At 46.1% G+C, this 19512-nt stretch overlaps 1 protein-coding gene across 1 annotated transcript in view; it reads right to left on the bottom strand.

The window, feature by feature from the left end:
• IL21R (interleukin 21 receptor) overlaps window positions 1-5353 on the bottom strand; it is a 31653-nt gene extending 26300 nt beyond the window's left edge. The window contains exon 1 of the mRNA XM_060033087.2: window positions 5321-5353. The gene's annotated coding sequence lies outside the window, so the exon portion shown is untranslated. The remainder of the gene's footprint in view (window positions 1-5320) is intronic.
• Window positions 5354-19512: the final 14159 nt, after the last annotated feature.

Raw genomic sequence — 19512 nt, 5'->3', positions numbered from 1 at the left:
CCTCCTCCTGCCCTCCTCCCTGACCTCCCTGCCTCCAGCTGTGGCCCCTCCAGGCCAGTCCTCATTCCAGCTATGTCTCTCCACGGCTCCCCACTGCCCTTCAGAGAAAGCCCCAAATTCCTCAGCCCAGCATTCAAAACATGTCAGGATCTGCCCCCCAACATTCCCTTTGCCCCTAGTCTTCATCTCGGACTCCAGGTTCTCCAGATCCCCGACATCTGGACATCTTCACAACATCCCCATTCATCTGGTTCTCACACCTTCGCACGTGCTCTTTCAGCCACCGGAACTGTCTGCTTCCCCTGGCTGTCTACCAGCTTCCTACTCAGGCTTCAAAAGCCAGTTCAAATGTCATCTCCTTTGTAACTCTTTGGCCTCTCCAAGGCATGAGTCACTCCTTCCTCTGGGGTCCGTCCTTCCACCAGAGCACACTGCTCATGGTGTTTTTGGCAACATTCTGAGCAATTTCTAGGCGGGAACCACGTTGTTGCTTGGTTACTGCTGAATGGCAGTGGCTAACCAGTGCCTGACAAGACAGTAGGTGCTCAAAGCATTTGTTACGTGAGTGACTAAACACAAGAAGATGCTTTCCATCATAATGGATTTTGAAGCTTACCCTCAATGTTGAAACCCATGTAGACTGTACACTCCAAAGATAAATCTTATTCTTTTTGACTCTTCTTTCTTGAATTCAGCGCACTGAAGATCTGTATGCACTTGATAAGCATAAAGGCTCCAGAGCTCCAACATTCTCCCCCCACCTCAGGGCCTGTGCACATGCCACTCCTTCTACCTAGAACACTTTCCCCCTCTGCTTCTTTACTTTCTTATCCTCAGGTTTCAGCTACAGTGTTGCCTCCTTAAAGAGGCAACCCTCTCTGTCTAAAATGCGTCTCCCCTGCAGTTCTGGGTGCCACACACCCCTCTTTGTCTGTCTCCTTCTTGGCAACTGTAACATTAGGATTCGTTTAGCAAATGTTCCTGGTTTTGTGTTCATGACCTGTCTCTATCCTGAAGCACAGGCTCCCAGAGGTTGGGAAATTTACCTATTTTGTTCACGCGGCATCCCTAGTGCGGAGAACAGGGCATGGAACATAACAGATACTTAACAAGGAGCTGACGAATGGTGAATGAGTGACAGAGGCTACAAATTGCTGTGTCCAGTCCTACAAGGAGCAAGCCCCAAGGCAGCCCCCAAGAGGTCTTGGTTTCTCCATCCACTTTGTCACTGTCCTCAGGAACTTCCCCCCACCCGGGGCAACACCCTCAGTTCCCAGGGTCTGAGTGACCATGACCGTTGTCATCAGATTAGCAGCAAGAAATTGTCATAGAGGGACGTTGGGTTGCCCAGGGTCACACAGCGAGTTCTTAAAGCGGAGTTCTCAGGCTGGGGAAGAACCAGCCTTGTGGCCCTGGATCCAGAAGGAGGCTTTGCCTCTAACGCATAATGGGACCTTGGGCTCTTCTTTTCTCTGGGCCTCAGTTTCCTCATTTGTAGAATGGGGGCAGTGGCCCTGGTCTGGCTGAGGGAGCGTAAGGCGGGTGCAGGGCACACTGTAGGTGTGCGAGTATTGCAAGTTGCCTTTTACATAGTTTGGGGCGGGGGGCGGTGACAAAGGGTGGGTTGGGGGTGTCTGAGGACAGGTGTGCCAAGACCCTGGGATGACAGCTTAGTCAGTAGGAGCTGAACGTGAGGGGAAAGGCCTGCCCAGCCTGTCCCACCTCTGAGCCTGTGGAACCTTTTAGTCCGTCTCTCTCTCCCAGCCGGGCCATGAATCCCTGTCCACGCAGCCTCTCCAAGCCTGACTGGCCTTTCCCTGCAGGAACTTCTCCAGCCTGTGCAACCTCCCCCAGCTGAGGCGCATGCCCCACTCCCAGCAAACTCTTCCTTCCTGTGCCATCTCTATTTGCCCTTCACTGTGCTGGGCAACCCCAGCCAGACTGTGCAGCCTCCCTGGGCTCCGGTAGCCACACCTCACCCCAGCCCCATTTCCCCGACCCCCTGACCAGGAGGGGCTAGCTGTAAGGCAGAGAAAAGAGGATGCTTCAACCAGGGCTGCTTGAGGTCATGAGGGGGGGATGGGGGGCTGGGGTGGGGTGGGGGGCAGGGCTGGCGACCTGCCCTTTATCCCATCCTGGCCCAGCATGCCCCCATCAGCCTGCCCTGGCCCTGGCCCAAGTAGACTGGGGGTTACTGGTTCAGACTGGAGAAAGCCTGCAGGCCCCCGTCCCAGGCTACATCATCAAGCCCTCTTGGCACGTGAGGAAATAGAGGCCCAGAGAGGCCCAGAGCCTTGCCCAGGGTCACAGAGCGAGGAGCGGCCAGGGCCCGAGCAGGGAGCCAGGCTGGTGCACTTGCCCCACCTCACTCAGGACGATATGAGTGGCCAGATCCTTCCTGGGGGCTGTGAGGACCCGCAGGCCAGGGCCCTTTTGCAGGTGGCCTGGCCATCGGGGGCCCTCAGAGGGACCTCTGCTCACACCCCGGGGAATATTGTCAGGTTGTTTCAGAAGTTCCAAGTTTACTCAGAGCTCTCATTTGAGCTGTCGTAAAAAGTCCCTATGGCCGGGCGCCAGGGCGAGAAGTGGGGGCGGTGCCACCTGTGAGCCATGAAGCGGGGGCTCCTCTTAGCCCCCCCTCCCCTGCCCCTGGGGGCTAGGGTGCCGCAGAAGGCACGGAAGGGGAGAAGCGGGGGAGGAAGGGGCTGTGATGGGGGGAAGACCCCCCCCGCGAGAAAGTGTTCGCTTGTCTTCACAGCTTTCTTTCCTCTGCTTGTACATGACTCCCTGGGTGACCCTAGGAATCCCCAGCCCTCTCAGAGCCTCAGCTTCCCCATCTGAGAAAGGGGGGAGTAGAATCATCACAGAATGATCCCTTATTGAGGGCTGAGTATATGCCAGAAGCTACACCAAGTGTCCTGGGTAATAACAAGACAATTATCACCAATGACATTTAAAGTAAAACACAGTAGCTGCTGTTTCTCGTGAGCCACTGCTAAGCTCTTTCCCCTCAAAATGGCACTGGCTCTGTCTGTGTACCACCGAGTCCCCAGGACCTAGGACAGTGCTCAATAAATACACATTGAATAAAACCTCACAGCAAACCGAGATAGGCATTCTTATTTCCATATAACAGATAAGGAAACCAAAGGTTCAGAGAGGTTAAGTGACTCACTCCAGGTCACACAGGTACTACGTGATGGAGATGGTACTCGAACCTAGGTCTGACTGTTTTCAAAGCCCCAAATCACAATCGGTAGTGTGGTGAGGAGCCAGATCCAGGGCTCCCCAGCTGACTGTGGAGACCTCCCAGCTGTGTGGAGAAGTTGAGCCATCATTCTGGCCTGCCAGGGTTCTCAAGGCACTGGCTCCCCTCGCTGGGAGGAAGGATGCCCTTTCTTCCTTCCTTCCTTTCATTCATTTATTTATCAGGCCCCAGGGTGGTCCTGATGCTGTGGAGAAGCTGGTCCCTCCCAAAGTTTCTGGTGGCCTGCTTTACTTGTTCTATCTTCTCTTAAACTGGGCCCCTCCTCCAGCAAGCCCCCTTCCTCTGCCTATAAGCCCCTTTGGGCTCCAGTCCCCACCTCCAACCCCTTTCCCTTCCTTGATGGGCAGGCGGGAGCCTGCAGCATCTGGGGCACATCCTTTGTCTTGTTCACCTGCCTCTCCTGGCCCGGGGTCTTGGCCACGTCCTAACATAAGGGCTCTTAGTTTCCTCCACCGCGGGGATGTGAGTATCCAGACTCCCTGCCAGGTGTGGGGCAGACAAGACTAGGGCTTCTGCTGAACCCACCATGGGGAACAGGTCATCGGGGCTCCCGCTCTGGGGTCTGCCCAGCCCCCTTGATCCAATGCCCCTCTCAGAAGGTGCCCCAGGACTATGACTCTTGCTTTTTTGTTATCCTGTCCAGCAGGTTGCCACCCTGGGGTTCCAAACCCAGCTCTGCATCTTATGGTCACAGCTGACCTGAGGCAAGCTTCTCCTCACTGAGGGGCAGTCTCCTCATCTGTGAAATGGGCTGAATGAGGCCACCAGCCTCACCTGGTGTTGTGAAGATGACGGGAGAGCTTCACACGCCTGTTGCATGCTGAGCGCTGGCCCCGGGAGGACCAGAACCCAGGCGGCTCAGGGAGGTGGGACCGACTGCACGTTCCCGAGTGTGTCCCTGCACCTTCCATGGCTCTTGGAAACTGGTCTTTCTCCTCCACAGGCTCCAGCCTCCTCATGATGCAGACTCCCTTCCTGGGCAGGACCCCAGCCAGCAGCTTTGATATTTTCATTCCCTCGAATCCTCACAACCAGCCCTACAAGGACGGAGCTGCCATTCTCCCCATTTCACAGATGAGAGAACCGAGGCTCCACGAGGCTAGAAGAAGCAGAGAAACTTGCCCAAGTTCACCCAGCCAGGAAGCCGCATGGCTGGATTTTGAACCCGCCAGGTTTTCCCCACTCTACCATGTGCTTCTAAAACCCCCGCACTTTCCCCCAGGGGAAAGCAGATGTCCTCCCAGGAGCAGCCCCTGACTTTTTAATGCCCCACCTGCCCTGGGTCCTCTGCATCCTAAGTTCCCCTCCAGGCATTTACTCACCTGCTCCTCTGCCAGGAGTGTGTCTGCCTGTTTCTTCCTTCCCCCTTTTTTCCCCAAGTCAAAATTCAACCCATCCTTCAAGGCTCAGCCTCCCTGAGTCTCCTCATTCCCCTCTCCTCCGCACATGCAGAACGGATTTGCCTCTCAGAATCAGCACATCCGCTGTGTTTTCAGGGGAAAGATGAGGAGATAGCATGTGGAGGGCAGGACCAGCCTCCAAGTCACCTGCCGACCCTGCTACGTACTGGTTGAGTCACCTTGGGAAAATCACTCTACCTCTCAGAACCTGTATTTATCTGTGAAATGGGCACACCAACGCATCTTAAAGGATTTAGATAAAATAAAGGAGATAAAACACAGAACCTGGTACAAAGTCGATGCCTCCCCACTTCCCCAAACAGACCCCGTCACACTCATGCCCACCCCTGCCCGGCTCAGCTGCCCAGAACCATGGTGACTGTCACATCATGTTCAGTCTGGAACCAGCTTTCCCTCCCCAGCCCCTGCCTTTTGGAGGCTGGTTTCCACAACCTCAGGGGGTCATCTCAGCCATGCCTCTGCCTCTGCCTCTATGTCCCTGGGGCCTCTTGAAGACCCATAGAGAGGCACGCCAGGCAGGTGAACTGTCCCCAGGTGTGATGAGGCCACAGGACCCCTGCACGTCTTCCTGGGCAGAGAAGGTACCTCCCCCCCAACGCCCCCTCCAGAGCGGTAGCTAGAGGTGAGTTACCTGCTGTCCTACTTCTTTCTCAGAAATCCATTCTCTCTGTGCTTCGGGCAATCCGGTGGGCTCCCAGGGGACGGCAGCTGGGCTTGGCGTGAGGGATGGGGGTCTGGGAGAACAGGCAGGGGACTGGGGTGGGAAGCTGAAACCTGCCCCAAGTCACCGACCAGACAGCACAAGACCTGTCACCCAGACGGACGGCAGCTGGGCTCCGGGCAGGCGGGCCACGCAGAAGCAAAGGCAACCATCAGTCACGTCCCAAGGAGGTCACACACGGACAGAAGACAGAGGTTGCTGGGCAGGGACCGGTCAGCTGCATGGGGGATGGACTGACAGCAGCCAAGGGCTGGCCCGCCAGTCAGACAGGAGAAGCCAAGCAAAGAGGTAGCTGGCCACCCAGGCAGACAGACAGACAGCCGTGTGGCTGTCAGTCACGCGCAGGGAGAAGCAGGCAGACAGTCGGACCCCGAGCCCTTCGGTCGCTCAGCAGAGAGACTCCAGTGGGTCCGCCAGAGGCGGTGCCTGCCAACCCAGCCCCACCGCGTGCTCAGGGTGGGGAGGAAGGGGAGGATGTGGTGAGCCGCTCCCCAGGCCCCGCCCACAGAGCAGCCGGCTCCTCCCCCAGGGAGCGAGAAAGAGGTGGGAGGGGGCCCGGCCCCAGGGCAAGGCCCACTGCTCACCAAAGGTCGCCCGCTAGGAAGACATTTGGGGCCACCGGCGTGACGTTTGCCTCCTGCGGACGGGTGACAAGACCCCCACAGGCCTCACAGTCTTGACCTTTAAGGCGGGCAGGGGGGCGGTGAGCCGCCGCTTCTCCCCGCTGTGGAAACTGAAGCTCCGAGGGGGGAGGAGGTGGCACAGCGAGACCCGCGAGGTCCCCAGGGGTCTCCGCTCAGAGAGAAGCATGAGAACCCAGAGACCTGCCCAAGGTCCCATGGAGAGGCAATGGCCCCTCTTCTGGAGTTTGCACGCTGGCCGGCTTCACTCCTCTCGCTGCCTGCCTGGCCCAGCAGAGGTCTGAGTTCCGGACCCCCTTCCAGACTCCCTGAGCCTTTTTCCTTTGAATCCGGCTTCCTGCTGCAATGCTGCAGGGAGCAGGATGCTGTCTCCGTGCCTTTGAGAAGACAATCCCTTGGGCATGTCACATCACCCCTCTGAATGCCTCGCTTTGCCCGTCTGTCAAATGGGGAGACCTAGCCGTTTTACACATGGGAACTCAGGAAGAAAATAGAGAAAAGAAATTCTCAAGAGAATTCTTGTCTTGCTGACAAGCCAAGGGCCCGTGAGAAGGTCAGATGTCTCTTGCAAACATTTATGAAACCTGGGGACAAAATTCAGCAAGTTCACACCCAGCAGCCTCAAAGAGCTGGTGCCACCACAACTGCCACTATTAGTATCTTGCATCTCTTAGGCACTAGGTGATCTCATTTATTCTACAAACCCTGTGAGGCAAATAAGATTATGACTATTTATGTTACAGTGGGAGAAACCAAGGCTTAGAGGGGTGACATGTCACACTAGCCAAGAAGTGTCAGAGCTGGGATTTGAACCTGGGTCGATCAGATTCCTAAGGCTGTGGAAATGGGCCCAAACACTTCATCCTTGAAATGTTACCAGGGTGGATGGGGGCTGTTTTGTGCTGTTTTAATGACACAGGTTGGCTCAAACACACATGCCATCTCTCCCCAGCTGACTCATTTTTGGGAAATAATTTGCAGCTAAGCCACATGACCGCTCCAGAGAAAAAGAGAAAGCATCTTGTTATTTATTCTTTTTTTTTTTTCTTTTTCTAGTTGTTTCTGAGGAACTTGGTACAAATTCCCCTGTGGCCGGTTCAAAAGATGTTTGCCCTAAAGAGATTCTCTTCCTCACAACCAAAATAACTTGTATTCTCTGGAGCACGTTTCTTGAGAGGAAACCAGCTTTTCTTTGTCTCTTGATCTTCAGGGTGAGTTTTCTGATACCATGGATGAAAGATCAAGAGAAGGAGTAGTTAAAAAAAAAAAAAAAGAGCTAATATTTGCTGAAAGCTGATTCTGTGCCAGGGTTTTAAGGACTTTAAAGGTGTATCACCTCACTTAAACCTCAGAATAACATGAGAAGGTAGTTATTATTACCATCATCGACATCATCCCTATTTTACAGATAAGGAAACCAAGGCTCAGAGAGGTTAAGTGACTTGTTCAAGGTCACACAGCTGATGCTGGTGGAGATGAGATTTGAACTCAGTCATTTGGGCTCCTGAGTTTACATTCTTGATCACTGCACTACACTGCTTCTGGATGTATGTTAACCCAGGGATATTCAGTCCCTCCTCCCACCCTCCCTCCCAGCTGCCTGCCTTCCACCCACCCATTCACCCACCCACCCCCTCTTGCATTCTTCTACCCATGCACCCACGCAGCCCAACCCACCCATTCTCTCCTTCCGGCCTTCTACCCGCCGACATTGAACATGCCCTTGGCTAGGTACTGGGGACATTCTCCAGAAATACACAAGAGTGGTGGCCCTCATGGAGCCTGTATTCTGGTGGGGAGAGACAGACAAAAAGAAGTAATGGACAAACTAAATGCAAATTATACTGTCATAGAAAACAGATGAGAGGTCTAGGTAGTGACACAGAGGGGGCACCCTGGATGGTAAGAAATACCCCAGCCACAGGGGAAGCATTTTAGGCAGAAGGTCCTGCAAGTGCAAAGGCACTGAGGTGGGAGGGAGTGTGGCTCGCTCCAGGAACTTGGGAACAGTGTGGGGAATAGAGTGAACAAGCAAAGGAATGCTAGGAGACGGAGTCGTGGAAGTCCCACATCCTGCACACCACCTAGGACCTTGCAGGATGGGGTGAAGGAGGTAGATTTGGCTCCAAGGGAAAATGGATGTCATCTGAGGTTTCATCAGAGGAGTGGCTTAATCCAATCTACATTTTCAAAAGAGTGCTCCGGCCATGATTTAGGGAGTGGGTAAGATGCAGCAGTGGCAACTTAACCCTTTGTGTTTAAAAAGTAGATGCTTTTGGAGATGGAAAGTTGACAGCTGCCATGTCCTTTGGGGTGAACCTGAGTCCCCTTAGAAATAGATCTGTGTTGAGGGAAGGGTCCCTTAAGGGACCCCTCTAGGTCAGTTCCTGTCTCGCGAATGTGGCCCAGGAGGTCTCAGAAGAGGGTGAAATAAGATCTCTCAACACCCTCTCAACACCCCTGAGTATTTAAAGCTGGTCAGTGGGGAGGAAGTGGTTAAATTTGCATTTCAGCCAAGGGGACTACTGGGAAAAAAATAATTGACACAGCCCCTCCTTCAACCCATTTCCTCTTTTTTATTTTAGCAGTTTTATTGAGGTATAATTTACACAGCATAAAATTCACCCATTGTAAGTGTACAATTCAATGATTTTTAGTAAGTTTACTGAGCTTTGCAACCGTCGTCACTGCTATCTAATTTTTTGAACATTTCCAAAAAGGTCCCTTGTTCCTCTTTGCAGTCAATCCCGTTCCCACTCCCAGCCCCAGTAATCTCCTTTCTGTCTCTACTGATTTTCCTTTTTCTTTTCTGGGTATTCTGTATAAATTGAATCACGCATGTGGTCTATTGTGTCTGCTTTCTTTTCTTTTGTGTAACATGTGTGAGTTTCTTCTGTGTGGTAGCATGTACTTCATTCATTTTTATGCCCGAGTAATACTCCATTGCACAGATAACGCTACATTTGGTTATTCCGTTCATCAGCTGGTGGACGTTGGATTGTGTTCACTTTATCTTTATTACGAATAATACGGCTATGAACATATCCGTGCAAATCTATGTGCAGACCTGCATTTCAAATCTTGCGGATATACACCCAGGAGTGGATTGCTGGGTCATTCTATGTTTAACTTACCGAAGAGCTGACAAACAGATTTCCACAGCAGCCACACCATTTTACATTGCCACCAGCAATGTATGAGAACTCCAATTTCTCCACGTCATTGCCAACACTTACTATTTTCCTTTTTTTTTTTACTAGAGCCATCTTGGTGTGTATAAAGTGGTATCTCATTGTGGTTTTGCTTTGCATTTCCCTAATGGTTAATGGTGTTGAACATATTTTCGTGTGCTTGGTAGTCATTTATACACCTTCTTTGGAGAAATATCTATTCAAGTCCTTTGCCTGTTTTTAACTTGGGCTGTGCTATAGACTGTCTGTTCTCCCCCATAATCACATGTGGAAATCCTACCCCTCAAATGTAACGGTATTAGAAGGTGGGGCCTCTGAGAGATGATTAGGTCATGAGGGCAGAGCCTTCATGAATGAGAATAGTGCCCTTATGAACAAGACACTAGAAAGATAAGTTACTCCTTCTGCCGTGTGAGGACACAACAGTCTATAAACAAGGAAGCGGGCTCTATCGAATCTGCTGGCACCTTGATGTTGGACTTCCCAGTCTCCAGAATTGTGAGAAGTAAATTCTGTTGTTAATAAGCCACCTAGTCTACTGGATTTTGTTATAGCAGCCCGAACAGACTAAGACAGATTGTTTGTCATTTTGTTGTTGAGTTGTAAGAGTTCTTTATATATTCTGGATACTAGACCCTTATCAGATATATGATTTGCAAATACTTTCTCCCATTCTGTGGTCATCTTTTCACTTTCTTATAGTTTTTAATGTTTATGAAGTACAATTTCTCTCTTTTGTTCTTTTGGTGCCCATCCTCTTGGTGTCATGTCTATGAGTCTATCACCAAATCTAAGGACATGAAGATATACCCTTATACCTTCCTCTAAGAGTTTTATTTTGTTAGCTCTTATATTTAAGTCTCTAATCCACTTTATATTGATTTTTGTATATGATGTAAGGGTCCATGTATGTAGATAACCAGTTGTCCCAGCACCTGCTTGTTGAAGAGACTATTCTTTCCCCATTGAATTGTCTTGGCATCCTTGTCAAAAGTCACTGTCCATACATGCATGGATTTATTTCTAGACTCTTGATTAAATTCCATTGATCTCTATTTCTGTCCTTATGCCAGTATTACACTCTTTTGATTACTGTAGATTTGTAGTAAGTTCTGAAATTGGGAGCTTGAGCCCTCCAACTTTGTTGTTCTTTTTAAAGATTGTTTTGGCTATTCTGCGCCCTATGCAATTTCATATGAATTTTAGGATCAACTTTTCCATTTCTGAAAGAACAAAAGGTTATTGGGATTTTGACAGGGGTTGCACTGAATCTAGATGTTGTTTTGAGGAAAAGTGCCATCTTAACAATGCTAATTCTTCCATTACATGAACATGGGATGCTTTTTCATTTACTTAGATCTTTAATTTCTTTCAGCAATGTTCTGTAGTTTCCAGTGTATAAGTCTTTCACCTCCTTGGTTAAATCTATTCCTAAGTGTATTATTATTTTTGATACTATTATATATGGAATTGTTTTCTTGATTTCCTTTTTGGATTGCTCATTGTTAGTGTATATAAACACAGCTAACTTTTGTGTTAATCTTGTACCCTGCCATTTTGCTTAATTTGTTTATTCGCTCTAATAATTTTTTGGTGAATCCTTAAGGATTTTCTAGCTATAGTATTATGTCATCTGCAAATAGTGGTATTTTACCTCTTCCTTTCCAGTTTCTTTTATTTCTTTTTCTTGCTGAATTGCTCTGGCAAAATCCTTCAGTGTGATGTTGAATAGCAGTGGTGACAGCAGGCACCCTTCTTTCTGATCTTAGGGGAAAAGCTTTTGGTGTATCATTCATCATGTGTGATGTTAACTGTGGGTTTTTCACATATGGCCTTTATGACATTGAGGGACTTCCATTCTATTCCTAGTTTGCTAAGTGTTTTTTTTATCATGAAAGGGTATTGAATTTAATCAAATGCTTCTCTTTTTTTGCATCAGTTGAGATCAGCATGTGGGTTTTCCTTCATTTTATTAATGTGGTGTACTACATTGATTAATTTTTTGTTGAACAACCCTTGGATTCCTGGGAAAACCCTACTTGGTCATGGTGTATAATCCTCTTAACATGCAATAGGATTCAGTTTGCTGGTATTTTGTTGAAGATTTTACATCTGTATTCATAAAGGATATTGGCACATAATGTAGTTTTCTTTTCTTCTGCTGCTTTTATCTGGCTTTGGTATTATAGAATGACTTAGGAAGTATTCCCTCCTCTTCTATTTTGTCGAAGAGTTTGAGAAGGATTGATGTTAATTCTTCCTTAAATGTTTGGTAAAAGTTATCAGTGAAGCATTTCTGACTCTGGACTTTTCTTCGTTAAGAGGTTTTTGATTATTGATTCAACTATTTTTTTCTTATGTATCTGTTTAGATTTTCTTTCCTTTTTTTTGAGTCAGTTTTGGTAATTTATGTCTTTTTAGGAGTCTTTCCATTTCTAAATGGATAGTTAGGTTATCTAATTTTTGACATACAATTTTTATTCTCTTATAATCTTTTTTCTGTAAGGTTGGTAATAATGGCCTCATTTCCACTTCTAATTTTAGTCTGTTGCATCTTCTCTTTTTTGCTTAGTTCAGCTAAAGGTGTGTCAATTTTGTTGATCTTTTCAAAGAAACAACTCTTGGTTTTGTTGATCCTCTTCACTGTTTTTCTATACTTTGTTTCATTTGTCCCCACTTTAATCGTTTTTATTTCCTTCCTCTGCCAGTTTTGGGTTTAATTTGCTCTTCTTTTTCTAGTTCCTTAAGGTGTACAGTTAGGTTACTGATTTGTAGTAACAAATGGTGGAGGCCATTCAGATATTCTCTCTGTCCCTTTCCCTCCTCTCCTTCTGGGACTCTTATAAATCATAGGTTGTTATACTTAATGGGGCCCTACAAGTCCGTTAGGCTCTGTTCACTTTTCTTCACTCTTTTTTTCCTTTATGCACCTCAAACTGGATAATTTCAATTTGCCTATCTTCAAGCCACTGATTCTTTGTTCTACCTGCTGCAAATCTGATGTTGAACCCCTCTGGTAAATTTCTCATTTCAGTGTTTACTTTTCAGCTCCAGAATTTTTATTTGGTTCCTTTGTATAATTTCTTTTTATTAATATTTTCTATCTGTTCATACATCATTCTGGTTTCCCTTAGTTCTTCATCCATGGTTTCCTTTAGCATTTTGTGCATATTTAAGACACCAGATTTAAAATCTTTATCTAGTAAGCCCAATGTCTGGATTTCCTCGGGGACAGTTTCTGTCGTTTTCCTTTTTGGTTTGTGTTTTCCTATCTGAATGGGCCATGCTTTCCTATGTCTTTTATGCCCTATTGTTATTGTTATTGTTGAAAACTGGACATCTTGAACATTGTAATGTGATAACTCTGGAAATTAGATTCTCCCCTGCCCTTCTGCCCCAACAGGGTTTGCTTTTGTTGCTTGCTTTGGCTGCAGCCATCCATCTGTTGAGTGACTTTTCCAATCTATTTTTGCAAATACTGTATTATTCCTTGTTGTTGTATATTCACTGAAGTCTCCACTCCATTCCATTATCTTGGCAGTCAGCCAGCGATCTGATAGAGATTTCCTTAAACACCTGGAGCCAAAATGAATAAGGCACACAGAACAAAAACTACTTTCTCAATCTTTAGAGATTGGCTGGGACACTTCTTCAATGCTTAGCCAGGCTGACTATAACTGCACTTTAGCTTTCACCTTAGCGTTTCACCTGCTTGTGAAGAATCCAAAGATTAGCCAGAGGTGCAAACCTAGGGTCTTCTCAGATCTTTTCTGTGCTGCATTCAGCCCTGGGCACATGCATTGCATTCCAGATTCCCTGGTATATGTGGAAGCCTTTCAATGCCTTTGTATTTTCCTCTCCAGCCTCCTCCTTCCCAGGCTTTTTGGTCTGTCTGTGCTTGCTCTGTCCATCACCCCTTGCCCCAGTTGGGCAGTATATGTCTTTAAATTATTTCAACAGACACTACCTAGGAAGCAGCTCCAGTCTTGAAAGAGTTTCAAAGGGGGGGCATGACGAAGGCAAATGCCCAAGGCAGTCCCTCAGGAAGCTACCAGACAGATCAAAAGGTACAACCACAATTCTTTGAGAACAAAGTCTGTATTGCCCTTTCCTGTTCTAGCAAATCACACCCAAAATGCAGACCACTGTTCCCACCCCCCCCCCCCCCCGCCACTCACTGAGCTGGGGAATAGGAAATAGTAAGCAGATAAGCAAAAATGCCACAATACATTCTTAGCAAATACTGAGTCTCTTTCTTCATCAAGGAGGCCCCCTGGTTGCTTTACAGTTTTGATTAGATTCCAGAAAAAAAGTTGATTCTGACAGGTTTTGCCAGCTTAATGCTTGTGTCAGTGGAAAGACTGAGCCTTGAAATTCTCTACATTTTAAAGTTTATTAAAGTGCAATTTCCCAATTATTTGTCCCTTCTGTGGACTGCACTTTTGGTGCATGTCTAAGAGCAATGTGCCTAGCCCAAGGTAACAAAAATTCTCCTTATGTTTTCTTCTAAAGGTTTCATTGTTTTAGTTCTTATGATTAGCACCATTGTTCATTTTGAGTTAATGTTTGTGTATAGTGTGAGATAATCTAAACTTATCTTTTTGCGTGTGAATATCCAGTTGTCCCAGCATAATACGTTACAAGGATTATCTTTTCCCCATGGAATTACCTTGGCACCTATTAACTATAAATGTATGGGTTTATTTCTGTTCTCTCTATTCTGTTCCATTGCTTTAAGTCTATCTGTGTGTCAGTACCACACTGTCTGGATTACAGTAGCTTTTTAAAAAATTTTTTTTATAAACATCTTTATTGGAGTATAATTGCTTTACAATGGTGTGTTAGTTTCTGCTTCATAACAAAGTGAATCAGTTATACATACACATATGTTCCCATATCTCTTCCCTCTTGCATCTCCCTCCCTCCCACCCTCTCTATCCCACCCCTCTAGGTGGTCACAAAGCACCGAGCTGATCTCCCTGTGCTAGGCGGCTGCTTCCCACTAGCTATCTACCTTACGTTTGGGAGTGTATATATGTCCACGCCACTCTCTCACTTTGTCCCAGCTTACCCTTCCCCCTCCCTATATCCTCAAGTCCATTCTCTAGTAGGTCTTGGATTACAGTAGCTTTGTAGCAAGTTTTGAAATTGGGAAGTGAAAGTCATGCAACTTTACTTTGCTTTTTCAGAATTGTTTTGCCTATTCTGGTTCCTTTGGATTTCTGTATAAATTTTAGGATTAGCTTGTTAATTTCTGCAAAAATATCTGCTGGGATTTTGACAAGGATTGTGTCGAATCTATAGATCAATTGGGGGACATGTGCCATCTTAAAAATATTGTATCTTCCAATCCATGCCCATGAACTAGCTCTCCATTTATTTACATCTTTTAAAATCTCTCTCAGGCACCTCCTTCCGCATCCATTTCCTTTTGAGGCCCAACATTGTAGGTCTCCTTTGATGGACCAAATGGTCTGCTGAGGACTCTAGCCAAGGAAGGGCAGGAGGTGTTACACTGAGAACTCACCATAGCAGAAGGTAACGTCTAGAGGGTGGTGGCAGGAGGGCTGGGCTGTACACACATGTGGCTGAGACTTGGAACCATCTTTTCATTCTGTTACGCTGTTACAGTGGATTTATTTCAAGAGCAGTGGCTGAACATAAAGGTAAAACTAATAAACGGTGCCCCCAGTTACGAGTAACACAGAAGGGAAATGATTATCCTGCTTTCAAGACTCACCTTGGTGTGTTTGAGGCTGTGGACCAAACAGGACTCTCATTCAAGCAGATGATGATAACGTCTTAGAATTTTCTAAATCTCTTCCTCAAATTAGTCTCCCTGGTGGGCTGATCAGATTGCCCAGCCATGGATCACATTATTGCTGTTTGAGGCAGGAAGGATGTCTTGGTTGGGTTCCCCCAGAAGCAATTTCTTTTTAATTAATTAATTAATTAATTTTTGGCTGCATTGGGTCTTCATTGCTGCACGCAGGCGTTCTCTAGATACGGCGAGCGGGGGCTACTCTTCGTTGTGGTGCGCAAGCTTCTCGTTGTGGTGGCTTCTCTTGTTGCAGAGCCAGAAGCAATTTATAAGACAAGGATTCAAGTGCACGTGATGGATTTGAGAGGTGATCCCGGAAAACATCTGCAGGCCAGTCAGCAAGTGAGGCACGGCCGGGCAGGAAGCCAACAGGGAGCTCTAAGAGCGGGTTAGTACTGTGGCAACTGGAACTTAATCCAGTTAACTTCTCCAACTTGTCCCAGACGAGGAGCAGGGAAGCCGGGGTATTTCTTCACTAGGACCCCACCTGCCATTAGTAGAGGGCTGCTTCCAGGGGCAGTTCAGCTGCCCTCCTGTGTGTACCTGCAGTCAACAATAAACCTTCGGGCTACTAGTTGCAAGTATTTGCAATAAGAACCCCTCAGTGTGTAGAGCTGAGATGATGAGGGTGAGGCTCCAACGTTGGCTGCAGGGCAAATGGCAGCCACTGCTAATTGCCTCCCAGCTTCCTTCCTGCCCTTCTTCCTCATATTAGAACCACAGTGTAGAGAGACTGGGGAGTAGAAGGACATGTGCTCACTCCCTCTTGCGACAGCACCGAAATCACAACTAATTGCTGAACAATCATCGACAGGAGGACACGGGAACTCACCAAAAAAGATACCCCACATCCAAAGACAAAGGAGAAGCTGCAGTGAGACAGTAGGAAGGGCACAATCACAATAAAATCAAATCCCATAACTGCTGGGTCGGTTACTCACAAACTGGAGAACACTTATACCACGGAAGTCCACCCACTGGAGTGAAGGTTATGAGCCCTACGTCAGGCTTCCCAACCTGGGGGTCCGGCAATGGAGGAGGAATTCCTAGAGAATCAGACTTCGAAGGCTAACGGGATTTGATTGCAGGACTTTGACAAGACTGGGGGAAACAGAGACTCCACTCTTGGAGGGCACACACAAAGTAGTGTGTGCATCGGGACCCAGGGGAAGGAGCAGTGACCCCGGGGGAGACTGAACCAGACCTACCTGCTTGTGTTGGAGGGTCTCCTGCAGAGGCGGGGGTTGGCTGTGGCTCACCGTGGGGACAAGGACACTGGCAGCAGAAGTTCTGGGAAGTACTCCTTGGTGTGAGCCCTCCCAGAGTCTGCCATTAGCCCCATCAAAGAGCCCAGGTAGGCTCCAGTGTTGAGTTGCCTCAGGCCAAACAACCAACAGGGAGAGAACCCAGCCCCACCCATCAGCAGTCAAGCAGATCAAAGTTTTACTGAGCTCTGCCCACCAGAGCAACAGTCAGCTCTACCCACCACCAGTCCCTCCCATCAGGAAGCTTGCACAAGCCTCTTAGATAGCCTCATCCACCAGAGAGCAGACAGCAGAAGCAAGAAGAACTACAATTCTGCAGCCTGTGGAAGGAAAACCACATTCACAGAAAGACAGACAAAATGAAAAGGCAGAGGACTTTGCACCAGATGAAGGAACAAGATAAAACCCCAGAAAAACAATGAAATGAAGTGGAGATAGGCAACCTTCCAGAAAAAGAATTCAGAGTAATGATAGTGAAGATGATCCAGGACCTCGGAAAAAGAATGGAGGCAAAGGTCGAGAAGATGCAAGAAATGTTTAACAAAGACCTAGAAGAGTTAAAGAACAAACACCTAGAAGAATTAAAGAACAAAAAAACACAGATGAACAATATAATAACTGAAATGAAAAATACACTAGAAGGAATCAATAGCAGAATAACTGAGGCAGAAGAATGGATAAGTGACCTGGAAGACAGATGGTGGAATTCACTGCCACAGAACAGAATAAAGAAAAAAGAATGAAAAGAAATGAAGACAGCCTAAGAGATGTCTGGGACTACATTAAATGCAATAACATTCACATTATAGGGGTCCCAGAAGGAGAAGAGAGAGAGAAAGGACCCAAGAAAATATTTGAAGAGATTATAGTCGAAAACTTCCCTAACATGGGAAAGGAAATAACCATCCAAATCCAGGAAGTGCAGAGAGTCCCAGGCAGGATAAACCCAAGGAGAAACACGCCAAGACACAAAGTAATCAAACTGACAAAAAATGAAAGACAAAGAAAAATTATTGAAAGCAACAGGGAAAAATGACAAATAACATACAAGGGAACTCCCATAAGGTTAAGAGCTGATTTCTCAGCAGAAACTCTACAAGCCAGAAGAGAGTGGCATGATATATTTAAAGTGATGAAAGGGAAGAACCTGCAACCAAGATTACTCTACCCAGCAAGGATCTCATTCAGCTTCGACGGAGAAATCAAAAGCTTTACAGACAAGCAAAAGCTAAGAGAATTCAGCACCACCAAAACAGCTCTACAACAAATGCTAAAGGAACTTCTCTAAGTGGGAAACACAAGAGAAGAAAAGGACCTACAAAAACAAACACAAAACGATTAAGAAAATGGTCATAGGAACACACATATCGATAATTACCTTAAACGTGAATGGATTAAATGCTCCAACCAAAAGACACAGGCTTGCTGAATGGATACAAAAACAAGACCCATATATATGCTGTCTACAAGAGACCCACCTCTGACCTAGGGACACATACAGACTGAAAGTGAGGGGATGGAAAAAGATATTCCATGCAAATGGAAATCAAAAGAAAGCTGGAGTAGCAATACTCATATCAGATAAAATAGACTTTAAAATAAAGAATGTTACAAGAGACAAGGAAGGACACTACATAATGATCAAGGGATCAATCCAAGAAGAAGATATAACAATTATAAATATATATGCACCCAACATAGGAGCACCTCAATACATAAGGCAACTGCTAACAGCTATAAAAGAGGAAATCAACAGTGACACAATAATAGTGGGGGACTTTAACACCTCACTTACACCAATGGACAGATCATCCAGACAGAAAATTAATAAGGAAACACAAGCTTTAAATGACACAATAGACCAGATAGATTTAATTGATATTTATAGGACATTCCATCCAAAAAGAGCAGATTACACTTTCTTCTCAAGTGCACATGGAACATTCTCCAGGATAGATCACATCTTGGGTCACAAATCAAGCCTCAGTAAATTTAAGAAAATCGAAATCATATCAAGCATCTTTTCTGAGCACAACACTATGAGATTAGAAATCAATTAAAGGGAAAAAAACTTAAAAAACACAAAAACATGGAGGCTAAACAATACACTACTAAATAACCAAGAGATCACTGAAGAAATCAAAGAGGACATTAAAAAATACCTAGAGACACATTACAATGAAAACACGACTATCCAAAACCTATGGGATGCAGCAAAAGCAGTTCTAAGAGGGAAGTTTATAGCAATACAAGCCTACCTCAAGAAACAAGAAAAATCTCAAATAAACAATCTAACCTTACACCTAAAGGAACTAGAGAAAGAAGAACAAACAAAACCCAAAGTTAGTAGAAGGAAAGAAACCATAAAGATCAGAGCAGAAATAAATGAAATAGAAACAAAGAAAACAATAGCAAAGATCAATAAAACTAAAAGCTGGTTCTTTGAGAAGATAAACAAAATTGATAAACCATTAGCCAGACTCATAAAGAAAAAGAGGGAGAGGACTCAAATCAATAAAATTAGAATTGAAAAAGGAGAAGTTACAGTGGACACTGCAGAAACACAAAGCATCCTAAGAGACTACTACAAGCAACTACATGCCAATAAAATGGACAACGTGGAAGAAATGGACAAATTCTTAGAAAGGTATAACCTTCCACGACTGAACCAGGAAGAAACAGAAAAATATGAACAGACCAATCACAAATAATGAAGTTGAAACTGGGATTAAAAATCTTCCAACAAACAAAAGTCCACGAACAGATGGCTTCACAGGTGAATTCTATCAAACATTTAGAGAAGAGCTAATACCCATCCTTCTCAAACTCTTCCAAAAAATTGCAGAGGAAGGAACACTCCCAAACTCATTCTATGAGGCCACCATCACCCTGATACCAAAACCAGACAAAGATACCACAAAAAAAGGAAATCACAGACCAATATCACTGATGAATATAGATGCAAAAATCCTCGACAAAACACTAGCAAAAACAAAATCCAACAACACATTAAAAGGATCGTACAACAATGATCAAGTGGGATTTATCCCAGGGATGCAAGGATTCTTCAATATATGCAAAGCAATCAATGTGATATACCATATTAAAAAATTGAAGAATAAAAACCATATGATCATCTCAATAGATGCAGAAAAAGCTTTTGACAAAATTCAACACCCACTTA

Source organism: Delphinus delphis, chromosome 15 (assembly GCF_949987515.2).
Source record: "Delphinus delphis chromosome 15, mDelDel1.2, whole genome shotgun sequence".
Taxonomy (NCBI): domain Eukaryota; kingdom Metazoa; phylum Chordata; class Mammalia; order Artiodactyla; family Delphinidae; genus Delphinus; species Delphinus delphis.
Note: the sequence above shows the minus strand (reverse complement) of the source record. Positions and strands in the feature narration are given on the sequence as shown.